Consider the following 14,469-nt stretch of genomic DNA (forward strand, 5'->3'; position numbering starts at 1 on the left):
TGGCGCCGTACCCTCCCGTCGCCTGACCCCTCGCCAGCCCGCGCCGGCCCTGCCACGCCTTGCCGCCTCCTCATGGCGTTGTTGCGGCCTGCTCTGTCAAGCCCCCCTTCCCACCCATGCTAACCCAGTAACCCCACCCTCCCTAAGCCCCCCTTCCCACCCATGCTAACCCACTAACCCCACCCTCCCTAAGCCCCCCTTCCCACCCATTCTAACCCACTAACCCCACCCTCCTTAAGCCCCCCTTCCCCCCACTGTCCCATTCATAACCCAACCCCCATTAACCCCCCCCACTCAACCCCCGTAACCAGACTCCACCCCCCAATCCTCGTTGGTTTCACCCTCCATCCCCCGACTGTCGGTCGTGTGCGCGGCGAGGTATGTGCGTTGTTCGCGTGGGAGTATCTTTTAGCCGCTGTTAACGCGCGGGACGCGCGTTTGACTTTGACGATTGAGGTGGTGCGTGCTGGTTCATGCACGCGCAGCTGTCACGTGTGTCCGGGTATTTCTTTTTGACATCCCGAATATCAATTTTTTTTTTAGCTCCACACCTCCATTAAACACACTGACACTTCAAGAATAATAATAAACAAATTTGACACACATTTTGGAATTTTATCAAAAATTACTGACACATTTTCCCACCCTTATATATATATCTTTATAGCCTCAAATTTCCTATTAAACAATTCAACAAAATAAAAATAAACAAAATAATAATAACTCCATATTGTCCTATTTATTCAAACTTCCCTTTAAAAAAAAAACAAAAAAAACAAAACACGCGTTTAAAATAAAAAACAAACAAAACCATCATTTTAACTTCGTTAAAAAAAAAAAAAAAACCCACAACCAACATAAAACTCTAGCAAATTCTCCAAAAATTCCCCTCACCCCCCTTGACCTTTTTCTATTCATTTTTCACTTTACACTATTTTTCTACATGGACTCCATATTTACAAACAATTGATTAATTAACAAACATACATACAAAACAAACACACCAAAACATTGAAAAATATCAATAAATCATTAAAAAACCACTTTATATTCTGAAAAATTACAGAAAATCTAGAAACCTTTCCTTTTATTTTTGCAATCCATGGCCCTCTTTTTCTCAACCTATAAATTTCAACAAAAATATTTTTGCCTATTTTTAAATTCCCAAATCTTTCAAAATACCCAAAAATATGCTAAAAATTCATTTAAAATGCGAAAAAATTTCAAATTAATTTCTGAAAAATTCCTCACACTTCCCTTCACATTTTTATTTATTTTTGGTATCTTTTTCTTAGCTATCATAATATTTAATTTTCCCCCTAAATTCCTTAAAAATACAATACAATAATCAGTCAAACCTTTTTCCTTCAACACACCAACTAACCGTCTAACAAAAAACTCCAAATATTTTTGGATAGCGGAGAAGTGCATTCTTTGCATTTTCATACACCCACTACCATGTATTTCTTTTTTTATTTGTTTACAAATAAAAACCAACATAAAACATACACACAAGCTACCCAAAAACCCACGGTTAATATTGAAAAAAAAAAACAACCAGAAAAAAAAACACACAAACCAACAAACCAATATTTAACCTAAATCAAATCTAACTACCACCAAGACACGCGCATTCGCGCTAAATACACATCTTTTTTTTAAATTAAAATAAACTAGCCGTTCACTTAGCACGCGCTACGTGCGCTAAAGAGGCACTTTAAATTTTTTATTAAAAAGAACCAGCCGTCACATGAGCACGCGCTGGCAAAAAAGCGCTCCACATCACCTTAATTTGTAATCAATGAATTGCATTTAGAGACCCAGTCGGGAATCGAAGTCCGGGAATCGAATAACTGCACCGCTTAACCTAATAATTGGTAAATAAATTTATAATAAGGAACCGCCGTTTTCTTGTTAAGGCTTATCACCTAATAAAAATTCACCCATTTTTAATAATTGATTAAAATCAACCCTTCATTAAATTAATTCCCCCTCACTGCACTTAATTCCCCTTTTTAATGAAGCGTTTCGTGGGATGGGTATGCGCAGTCATTAGTGTTATTTTCCATGGTCCAGTCTTGGTTCTATAACAGATGTCGTATTGATATGTGTCGGATATGGTATGGTTTTGGTTTCATGTCTTAGTTACGGTTACGGGTACGGTATGCCGTTTTTTTTCTTTTATTGCCTGATACGGGGTTCAGGGTGTTTGTCTGATGCATCGCATGAAGCTTTCGGTCGCATTTGTCTCAAGGTCATGTCAAAATTTTTCTAGGATGTGGTTTGCTTGGGGTTAGTAGGTCGTGTCACGTTTGATTGGTAATTCTCTTATCCTTGGTTTTTGTTTGTTGCTTTGCAGGCATTCTCCTTGATTGTCTGTGTTTGTGGTGTGTGTGTAACCATCTGAATGGCGCCTTCTCATGCTCCTCCCCCTATCCAGTACGTCCCACTAGTTAGTAGGGATTACTCGTCCCTACTTACTTTTGAGCCCCTCACGAAGGCGGGACTTGCTGCTTTTGTGGCCACTCCTTTTCCATTACTTCCAGAGGATCCGTCCGTATGTGATGAGTTCCTGGTCTCTTACAGCAAGAAGACATGCGTAGTCCAAGGAATGTCTATGACATTGACGTCTCGAGGCTTAGGGAAGGCTCTATCTTTACCCTCCAAAGGAGAACCTTTTGTGACCACTCGTCAGCTCTTCTCTAATGAAGAGATTCTCAAGCTGTTGCAGAAGCAGACAAGGGAAGTCCTTGATGTTAAGAAGGTGATAAACTCTTCAGGAGTTTCGTTTTCTATGATCACTGATCCCGTATGGAAGACGATGTGTCAGTTCCTTTAGGACAGGTTCATGCCTGCCAAAACGCCATCCCACTATTTGTCCAAAGAGCTTTTCACAGCTTCCAGGATGGTGTTGAAAGGAGTTGCTATTGATTGGAGCACATACCTCCTTACTAAAATGGATCAGCATTTTGTTAAAGTCACGAGGGGTAATGTTACCAATGTTACCTATGGATCATATTTGTCTGACTTCTTGACCTATTCAGGTTTACAAAAGACTGTACCTCCACCTCCTCCATCAGATCCAGTACCTCCTCCTCCACCTTCAGAGGAGTCAGCACCTATTGACATTGAGGATGATGATTCTCCGCCTCCCCTGGTCATACAGCGCAAACGTTTGAAGAGGGTAGCGGATAAAGCCCCTTCTGTACTTCCCTCAGTGCCTATCCCTGCTACTTCTGGCAGTGAACTCCCTGGGTATCTCACTTGCAATAACCTGTTCCGAGAACATAGAGAAGGATCCTTGGAGATCTCAGTTCCTTCCCTGAACAGTCTCGTTTCAGGAGATGCCATTCCTTTCCTCTGCAAGGATATTCAAAGTTCCATTGAGTTGTCAGTGACAGCCTGTGTTCAACAACTGTACGCATCTTTCTATGAGGAGCTCATGCAGTCCAAAGACCAGTTGCATAAGGCAACATCTGAGTTAGCTTCTGCTAAGGATACCCTAGCAGATCTATTTAAGCAAATGGAACAGCAAACCCAACTGGTTGCCACTCAAAGCGATGAGATTTCTTCATTGAAGACCCAGTTATTCGAGGCTCAGTCACAGGTTACTAGCCTTTCAGCAGAGAAGGAGAGGATGTCCAGCGAAGCGAAAGAATTCCAAGCTATTTTAGATGACAAGCTTTCAGCTTTACAGATGGCTAATGACACAGTGGCCAACCAAGCTTCCCAAATCCAGCAGTTGCAAGATCAGCTTGCAAAGTCCCGCTCTGTTCCTCCAAGCCCTCCTGTTCCATTGATTCCTTCTCTTTCACAGCAGGACTTGGCTGCCCTACAGAGATAGGCTACTTTGTGCCCTCTATTCCAAGACAAAGTGGAAAGATTGCAGTCCAGAATGGACTTGTTATGGTCTACCTTTGAACAGTTTCAGGAATATGTCTTACCAGACCATTCTTTCTTTGTCCACTACCACTTACAGAAGTTGGTCTTCTATATGAAGCTTTCCACGATGGATTTACCTTTTCCAGAGGATGGCTGGAGTGGGGCTTGGTCTGCTGAGTTGTTGACCGAGGTAGTCAGAATGGTCTTTGAAGATTCTGTCACGCCAGACACCATGTTGATGTCATACATGTATCTCCGAGGAGATTTGTTAATCCCAGATGAGGTAGATATGGCATGGTATGTGGGGGATGTGGTCTTACAGGCTGTTCTATATGTCAATCATTTGGAGTTGCGCATAGCTGATATGTTCCAGAGTTATTCCTCCAAAGTAGCTGATTGTCAGGATAATTCGTGGCATCCCATGATTGATTCGGTGGTCCTCAATCAAAGACAAAACACAGCTCCTACCTTTGCCCAGAGTACTAACCAACTGAGGATGGATCTCTTAACCTATCTTTCCAAACATAATCCATTTGATGCTACCTTCTTTGATGCCTATCATAGACGATCTCTCTTGGGACCTTCTGTTCCTACCCTCCTCTATTACCAACAATTGGCTCACCGCTATGCTATATATCTTTCCCTTTGTCAAACTAATTCCACAGTAATTTTACCACTTCTTTTCCAACCTTCCAATTTCCCTCAAATTTCTATTTTCACTTACTGTTCCTTTATTGAGGATAGGGTATTTTCCCCTTCTCCACCCTGTCCTTCACCCCTCATTAATGTACCCTCCACATTTCCTATTTATCAGTTAACACCGTTCCTTAGTGATTCCTTACAAATTTCTGCCACTCCTTCTTTAACCTTTTCTTCCTTTTATGATTTTTCCTATCCTTCCCTTCATCCACTTTCCCTTATTCCACTACCCTCTCCTAACACTTCCATATCTCAACCACCTCAGTTGGTTAGTGACTGTGACGGTTTTGATACTCAGATTTCCAGAAGAAGGGGATGGAGTTCGGATGATTGCCTTACAGGACCACAGATTAATTGGCCAGTAATTCCAGGGGAATGGACAGCTTCCAGTCAAGCTTATCAAAACTATGTTCATTTTGCCCAACAATATTCACAATCTGCAGATCCCTCAGTGAGATTAACTGCTCACTTTGCTTGGTAGCATATATGCATAGGCACTCTCATACTGATTCAAAGCCTATTCCAAAGCTGTGCATGAATATCAATGTTAGCATTGATTCCCAACAGCTGGAGATACTGTATTTTCATGCCCTTTGTTTGCCTAGCAGATACTTGGTCCTGTTGGAAAGGATGTGCTGTCTCCAATTTTTTCAAAATCCTCCTAAAAACTTTGTAGATGAATCCTTATCTATGGATCAATTCCGACAACATCAATCTTTTAAGAGGGATCATCTTCATTGATACCTTTCCAATGTATGGTGGAAGCTTTTAATGAACAACTCTCTTTTTGAAGAAGTCATTCAGATGGTTGTGTGGTGTATTAGTGTTTGTGTTGTGTGTTCCTTTATGTCAAACGAACGTGGTGGTTTTCTATGGAATTTCGTGTACGAGCTATGTTTTGGAGATTTGTAAAGTTGGGGTCGTGGATGGAAAGTTGCAGCTGATGCAGATGATGAAGAAGCAAACTCTTATATCCTTTACAAATTTGTGGTGATTTTTAGTTTGATAAGAGGTGTTAATATATAAAGGGTTTTCCTTTCTTTGTATTTTTATATCAGAAACAGGTTATAAGTTGGGGTCGTGGTGGATGGATTCTTTCTGAAAAGATATTGAAGATCAAAGTTGAGCTTTTCCATGAACTTGTATTCCCTTTTTCCTGGGTCGCGAGGACGCTTCCTTATTAAGTGTGGGGATATGTTGAGTGTTGAAATGACTTGTTTTTTGGCTGATTTTTGTTGTTTTTGAGAGCTGAATGGTTGATTTTATGGGATGATTGGTTGATTTGGAAGTGGTTTGAGAATCTTTTGGATGATATTGATTGTGTTTTGGAAGTTCATGATGTTTGTTGATGGTTTTGTGATGTTCTGATAGGTTCTGATTGGTTCTGTATACCTTCTGTTTTGTTCTGTTTTGGTCTGTTTTGTTCTGATTGTCTTCTGTGAAGAGGAATGGAGTATTGATTGATGAAGAATGAGATATTGTGAAAGCTTATTGAATGGTTTGTGAGAGTTTGGAATGATTTGAGAATGAGTTATGAAGTTTTGATGACCTTCTGTGACCTTCTGTAGGTCTTCTGTAGAGCTTCTGTAGACTGTTCTGTTTCTGTTCTGTTCTGTACTGTAGCTGTTCTGGTACTGTTCTGTAGACTGTTCTGTATGCTTCTGTAAGTGTTCTGTGGAATGTATGTGTGACTTTGGGAAAGTTTTCTAGCCTTGGAACGAGGTGAATACAAGTGCAAAAGAGCTGGAGGAAGTGGAAGAAGTAGCTGTTAAAGACTCAAGAGAAGACTAGAGTGAAGTGACAGTAGTGAGCTATGAAGAGACACTGTAGTGGCTCTGGTGACCCTTCATATCAGACATACCTCTTGGGAGGGGTATGCACGACCTAAGAGTGATTATTGAGAGTGATTTTTGAGAGATTGTAGTGAGGATATGATGTATTATTGATGGAGAGAGAGAAAGAGAGTCAAAGATAGCCAATTCTACTCAAACAAAGTGATTGTATATGAGAGATTGAGAGAGAAGACTATGAAGATATTGAAGATGAATAATATGTGATGTATTTCCATTCAAAGATGGTGTATTTCTTTGTTTTCTTTGTTCTATTGATGGATTTTGTGAAGATGTTGAAGAATATGGTTGATTCTATTAAAATCAGTGGGAGATCTACATGATGCTGCATGAAGATTTGTTGTGCCTGGTGTTCTTTTCTTCATTGTGATCATATGAAACATGATAAACAAGCTTGTTGATGTTACAAGATAGATTTTCTTGCAAGAGAATTCCCTTTTCCTTGGTGTTCCTCTCGGGGCTCCAGGAGATCTGCTTAAGCAGCATCCTACCCTATGGCAAGACCTTAAGCAGTGGGTTGAAGGGTCACAAGACCAGGTCAGGCCCTCAAGACCATGATGCAGAAACACAATTACCGAGTTTGACGGTGCACTCTGTGCCTAAATCCTTGCATGTCAATGCCTTTTGGGAAGGCTCTGAGATGCACGCGGTCTTACCAGTCCTAGCCCTAGGTGACACAACAAGAAAGGGAATCGTAGACATGGGAGCTGGGGTGAGTGTGCTTAGCCATGCAGTGCTCCAGACTTGGGGAAACCCGCCTGTCGAAACTGCTAGGTTTAATGTCACGTTAGCAAACAATATGAGTGAAGCCATTCGGGGTACTTAAGAATTGGCCAGTGAGGATCGCAGGTGTCCAGTTCTCTGTTGACTTTATAGTCATGAAGGGAGTGGATTACGATATCCTATTAGGCCGACCCTGGATGCGCAACGCTAGAGTCATCGAAGATTGGGGTAACGGCTTGATCTTCCTTGGCAATAGAATGGATGCCGTGAGAATAGAGATGGACACTTGGAATACCTCACCAGTCAACCTAGACGCCATCTCTGCTATGCTCAAGGGGAACACTCAAGTCAAGCAGCCCTATGGGCCCTTGACCAAGTATATCCCATGCCTAGAGGATGAGCGGGATTGGATGCACGTTCTTGCTACAATCGACCTGCCCTTCTCAGATCATGAGGCTTATGAGCAAGCCATCAAAACGATCGGCAAGTCTAACGAAGCACTCTCTGCACCTGTCTGCATGATGGCATGAAGCCTCCGAGGAAAGCCTAAGCCTGTCACCTTCCATGTACCATCCAACAAAAGGGAATTCCAAGGGATACTGGAATACCTGATGGACCAGCTAGTTGGCAATCCAGCTACAAATTTCAAACCACTCCAGGATCTCTTAGAGGAGTCCAAGTGGCAATGGACCAGAGTGCACGATTTAAACCTCATGTATAACTGGGCCGTAGTCCCTGACCAATGGCACGAGACATACCAAACCCTAGGAGACAACGAGCAGTCTGACGACAAAGATTCTAGTGACGAATACGAAGACTGCCAATCCTTCAGTGATGAGAGCAGGGGTGAAGTAGATATCATAGAATACGACATTGAAGGATGAGAAATTGAGCAGATACGAGCAAATACCAAGCTGCAGAAAAGGCAGACCCTTAGAGTAGAGCGAGGAGTCATGCGCATGGAATGTGATCGCGCTTGGTTGGAACACATAGGAGCCATAGACAAGCAGGCCTAGCCCAGCCAGGAACGACATCAATACTTAGGACTGAATCACCATCTGAACTGCGGCTACCAGGGGAGACCACCTCTTCTAGCGAAGACGGAGGGTTTGACTCTGAATCGGAAGTTAGTTTGGATAGTGATCCAGAGATCCCTAGGCCGCCCACGACCAGACGTACCAAGGGGGACCTACCCGTCCACCTAAGGCGCAGACGGTTAAGGCAGCAAAAGGCAAAGCAACCTAGGGATACACGATCAGAAGAACAACAAAAGCCGCAGGACCTCCCTAAATGCTTCAAAAAATTCAAAAAAGGGGATAGGGTAGTAGTTTTGTTAAGTGCCAAACGTCAAGGGTAGACGAGTGAATCAATCGAGGGACCAGCCAAAGTCAAGGAGGTAGACTTAGCCAAGGAAGGGGAAACACCCCGACCAGTGTTTATTGCTGACGACTTGACGGGCAAAGAAGAAACGAGTCTTGTCATTCTCTTGCGAGAGTATATAGATGTGTTTGCCTAGTCCTTAGAAGAGCTACAGGGGGTAGACCCGAGTGTTGTGACTCACAACATACCCATGACGTCAGACGCAATGCCGGTCAAATAGCAACTGTACCTATGAATCCAAAACACGCTCATGCTGTCAAAGAGGAAATTCACAAGCTGATGAGAGCTGGATTCATTTACGAAATTGAGCACACAGACTGGGTATCACCCATAGTCATAGTGATGAAGAAGAATGGAAAAATCCGAGTGTGTGTCAATTACAAGAAGCTGAATGCTGCTACGAAGAGAGACAACTATCCATTGCCGTACAATGAGCACATGCTCGAGAGGGTGGTAGGCAAGGAAGCCTACAGTTTTTTGGACGGCTTCTCAGGGTACAACCAGGTGCAAGTGCATCCTGCGAATAGGCACAAGACTGCCTTTGCCACTGAGTGGGACGTCTTTGCATACATAGTCATGCCCTTCGGGTTGACCAACACCCCTGCCACTTTCCAGCGTCTCATGTGCACCATCTTTAAGGACATGCTTCACAAGGAGTTAGAGGTCTTTGTTGACGACCTGTGTGTCCATTCGACATGGATGGAACACTTAGACAAACTCCGCGCAGTCTTTGAATGGTGTCGCTTCTATCGTCTCTCCTTGAACCCCTTGAAGTGCCAGTTTTGGGTAAAGCACGGATGCATCTTAGGACACGTGGTATCGAAGAACGGCATTTCCACTGACTTCTCGAAGGTCAGGGTTATTGTTGACCTTCCACCTCCAATTAATTACAAGGGAGTTCAATGCTTCTTAGGCCATATAGGATACTATCGGCGGTTTGTACTGAACTATGCGCTGATTGCCAGACCATTTTACAAGTTGCTGATTGTCTTCGAGTGGGCTGAGGCATGCCAATGAGCGTACGAAGAATTGAAAAAGGCCCTGACAACATCACCAATTTTACGAGCCCCAGATTGGACCATTACCTTCCATGTGCACATCGATGCTTCTAAGTTTGCCACGAGGGCAGTGTTGTGCCAACCTGGTGAGCACAACTTAGATTATCTAGTGAGCTTTGCTAGTAGACAACTCATTGAGACGGAGATGAACTACTCGACAACAAAAAGGGAGGGATTAGCCATGGTGTTTGCTGTGAAGAAATTTCGGCATTATCTATTGGCCACATCCTTCATCTTTTTCGTGGACCATCAAGCCCTGCTCTATTTAGTAAACAAACCTTGTGCTACAAGGCGCATAGCTTGATGGCTCCTCCTGCTTTGAGAGTTCAATTTCTTCGTGGTAGTACGAAAGGGAAAATAGCATTACATGGCTGATCACATGTCACACATCCCCACAGGAGAAGCCGCTGGACAAGGCATCATTAACGAGTTACCCGACACCCACCTATTCCACCTGTCCAGCGAGAGACTTATTTAAGGCTGATCTAACGCCATATTGGGCAGATGACATAGTCCAAGTGCTCGAGCACGGACTACCTGAGCGACCAATAGAAAAAGCCCGACTTAGGCACTTGATCCTGAAAATCCAGCCCTAGCAGCTGATTGTAGGCCAACTCTACAGGCTGGGGCAAGACAGATTGTTGTGCAGATGCGTGTGTGAGCATGAGATGCACGATGTGCTCTCAGAGGCGCACAGCGGCATTGCAGGAGGACACTTTAGTGGAGACATGACAGGACGGAATGTGCTGCAGTCTCAACTATGGTGGTCCACACTTTTCCGCGACGCCAAGCGATTTGTCAAGCATTGTGACAAGTGCCAATTGACAAAAGTCCTAATTCGTAAAGATCAAATGGAGTTGACCCCAATTATTGCTCGCCAATCCCTCGAAAAATGGGGAATCGACTTCATAGGGCCCATCAGTCCTGCGGTGCAGTACTCACAAGCCAAGTACATCGTTGTGGCCAGGATTACCTCACAAAATGGACAGAGGTAAGAGCCACATGAAAAAACGATGCTAGGACGACTGCCAAGTTCTTATGGGAGCAAGTGATCTCGCGCTTCGGCTATCCCATCGAACTGGTTAGCAACCAAGGCACACACTTCATCAACGAAGTGATAGCACATCTCCTATCCACCTTTTTCATTATCCATCGCAAATCCTCACCCTACTACACTCAGGCGAATGGCCAGGCAGAATCAACTAATAAGATTATTATCAATGTCCTGACTAAAGTAGTCTTAGCCTCATGGAGCGACTGGGACAACAAGCTGATGGAAACCTTGTGGGCCTACCGCACAGCTTATAAAACGGTTGTTGGACCTATGGAACTGAGGCAATTCTACCATTAGAATTCTTCGTTCCTAGCCTGAGAATAGCACTTCAAGAACTATGGGAAGGAAAGGAGGCATGGTCGCAACACCTGGTCGAGCTTGAACGCCTATCAGAGACTCGTCTCCTACCCATGCGCTTATCTGTGAGAAAGCTCGACGCAAGAGCTGGTTTGACAAGCATGTCAAGCAGCGCGAGTTTGAACAGGGTGACTTAGTGCTCCTTTACTCAGTTAAGGAGCATAAGCAAAAAATGAAATTCAGAGGTCTCGGACCCTTCAAGGTTCGTGCGATCAGCCGAACCGGCAATGCCGAGCTTGAGTCACTAGACGATGAGGGAATAGGCTTCTTCAATGGCAGTCATGTCAAGAAGTATTACCCTCCCACGCATCCTTGGCATGAGCCACCATTGTTAGAACGATTGGTCAATGTACGAGTAGCTACAATCACCAAAATCAACGAAGAGGATGAGGAAGCCGTAGAACCCGCTTACCTCCGTATCATGGTCACTGCCAAGCAAACATGCACTTTTAACGCCTTGATCGACGAGGGTGCAGACTTCAATGTCTTAACCCACAGTCATTGGATCCAACTTGGCAAACCACTACTTCAACCCACAACTGCCAAATTAAACCCATATGGGGCCCACTCATACGCACTTCTCGGCAAGTGCAGAGTTGCCGTTTCTATCAAGTCTGAGACTATTCCAATGCTTTTTTACGTATTGCCAAGTGCTATAGACACAAGCATGAAGTCATTGCTGGGGCGAACCTTCAAAAAGCAGACTCACTGCAATATTGATTATGAGTCACAGTGCATCCACCTAGCAATAGGCAATGTGCGCATTGTCATAGCTTTCAGCAAGGGCTGAGCGACACCATCACCATCCGCAAAGCCATCGGTAGAAACATCCGTCGACAAGACTAAGGAGGGGGGTAATGCGAGGCCACCACTCCCCGACTTCCATAAATTGCAACCTGCGGCAGCCAAAGCTAAGGCCCAACAGCCTCACTTCCAGTGGGTGCCTAAACAGCCGCAACAACTGCCTCGGAGTCGACGCTCCTATCCTCATAAGACCCACAACTCTAAACCTAGGAAACCAAGACGCAATCATAGGAAGCGCCGCGTGATCAAGCAAAGATGGGTCCCTAAAGCCCTCTTGCATGCGCAAGGCTACTACGAGGGAAATACCTGGCTGTGGATCCCTAAGGTCCCCATGGCCAAAGGCACTATTCATACGCCACCCTCAGGCTTGATCAGCCCGCGTCCCATAACACCTCAAAACCATAAGTCGCAGTGCTCTCCAGAGCCCCAACCATTCGACTCATCTACGCTTCGGCCCAAGAGAGTTGCACAAACCTATCGGCCCAAGCAACAACCACCGTCACAGGAGGCATCATCCGACCAAGTCAATCTGACCCCCCAAAGTAAAGCTGACTGCAGCAGTCCATCTGTTGTGGCTGACCCTAATCCACCTATATTCCAAACAGCCCAACTGCAGGCTCAAGGAAACTCCCAACCGCAACTATGTATTGTCAAGGCCTCTAGTTCTAGCAAACGTCGGTCCACCCGTCGGCCTTACGCCCTCCTATGAATGAAAATCCTTTCTAACGCTAGCCGCTGACCTTGCTGAGGACACCGGGGATGACGTGGTGGAATGCATTAAACGACTTGATGCCACCTTTGTGTCGCTAGCCCTCAGCTATGACCGCTTGGACTTAGATCTATTAGAAGAACCCTTGGAAACGGAAGTGCGCAATATGCCTTGCTCTTGGGAGACTTTTGAATTCGCATTTGCAAAAGCTTCTCGCTCTACTTGCTGAGTTGCTCAACAGTGAGATCTCCAAAGAGCAAGCCATTAAACAATGTCTCATCACATCCTACGATCTGCGAACCACTTCTGCTATCACTGATCAGGAAATCACCGAGTTATCCAAGCTCGCTGATACTGACTCCACATTTTTGAAGCATTTGTACACTCTTAGGTTGCAATGGGAAGTTGAGGGGTGCTGCATAATGACCAATGCTGAGCAACGCCGCGCAATCAAAACAACAGAGTACGACCCCACCTACGTCGTGCCAACCTCGTATCAAATATTAACCACTCTTCGTGACCGACCCATGGAAGAACACATCAAGGCACATCCCTACCTTGACCGCCTCTTAACAAAGGAAGAGCTCCACATTGCAAGTCGGGTCGATTCTGGCGATCTCCTAACCGATGCTCTGACATACATCACGCACATGGGCATCCGTCCATTCGAATTAGATCGTGAAGCTCAGCTAGAGTACAACCCCAACTTCTATGCTTGGCTTGTGCGCAAATAGACTGACGCTCTTCATGCTGAATGCCCTTGTCCTCTCAACCTCCAATCCTGGGACGGATTCTTCTCGTTCCAAAGGGATAGGGGGTAAGGTGGAATTTAAAAAGTAAACCAAGTATGAAATGTCAATAAAATTTGAAATGCAATGATAAGATGTAATGGTAAAAGCCTGAAAAGAAAAGTTAAGGCTATACTCAAAATATTCCAGATCAATAAAATCTGCTACGCTTTTCTTCTTTCAGCAAGTTATTTGTCAAAAAGCACTAATAGTGGAAATGGCTGAATGTGCAGGCATTGATCATGGCAAGCCATGACAAAGCGGGAAATCTCCCCTTCTCGGAGGAGGAGCAAGCGAAGTACAGCCTCACGGTGGAGACGAGAGCCTTCAACCAGTTGAAGTTCCATCACATCTTCAACCTTGAAGACGTGGCCATCGAAGAGCCGCGGCAGTGCGCCAGATCATAGACCAGTGCCATCTGCAGAAATACCTAGACACAGTGGGCCAGAGAGTGAACTACACCCAGTGCGCCGACTTTTTGCGCACCTTTAACAGAAACAGAGGCACCATCATGGTGTGCGAGAATGAAGCCACCCGGCAAGTACAGATCGAGCTGACCCCGAAGTTGGTGGAAAGAGCATTGGGGCTGCCAAATAAGGTGGAAAGAAAGCCGAAGAGGGACATCTACGCCATGTTGGGAATGGACAAGGTGAAGGTCCATACCAACGATGGGATTAGCTTGGCAAAAATCCCAAACATAGACATCCAGCTGCAAGAAAAAATGGTGCATGCTTTGTTCTCAAGCCAAAGGTACAACAGCATAATGAGCCGGATCAATGTGCCTCTGCTCGACAGCATTGCGGAACAATCACTGGATGAGGTAAACCTGAATGGGTTTGTGAGGAGAACCATAGAGGCTTCGGCTAAGGCCCTAGCAACAGGAGGAAGAGCCGTTGGAGGAGAATCCCCATCGTCCCGATCAACACGCAAGGCATCATCTTCCAAAGCCTCAACCATAGGGTTTGGAGGTGTCCTTACTGCCATAATCCAAGAAGCACTAGGGCAAGGACGGGAAGAAGAAGATAAGAAGGGAGGCGAAGAAGGAAGTGACGAGTCGTCATCACAATCCCCACCTCACATAGAAGAGCAGTGTAGGTCTTTAGATGAAACAAAGACTGACGAAGACGAAGAGGGAGAGTTCCAGGGCAGCCTATAGAGGCACGCA

This window comes from Lygodium microphyllum, chromosome 10 (assembly GCF_053477565.2).
Source record: "Lygodium microphyllum isolate KBCC chromosome 10, Lygodium_microphyllum_v1.1.10, whole genome shotgun sequence".
NCBI classification, from domain to species: domain Eukaryota; kingdom Viridiplantae; phylum Streptophyta; class Polypodiopsida; order Schizaeales; family Lygodiaceae; genus Lygodium; species Lygodium microphyllum.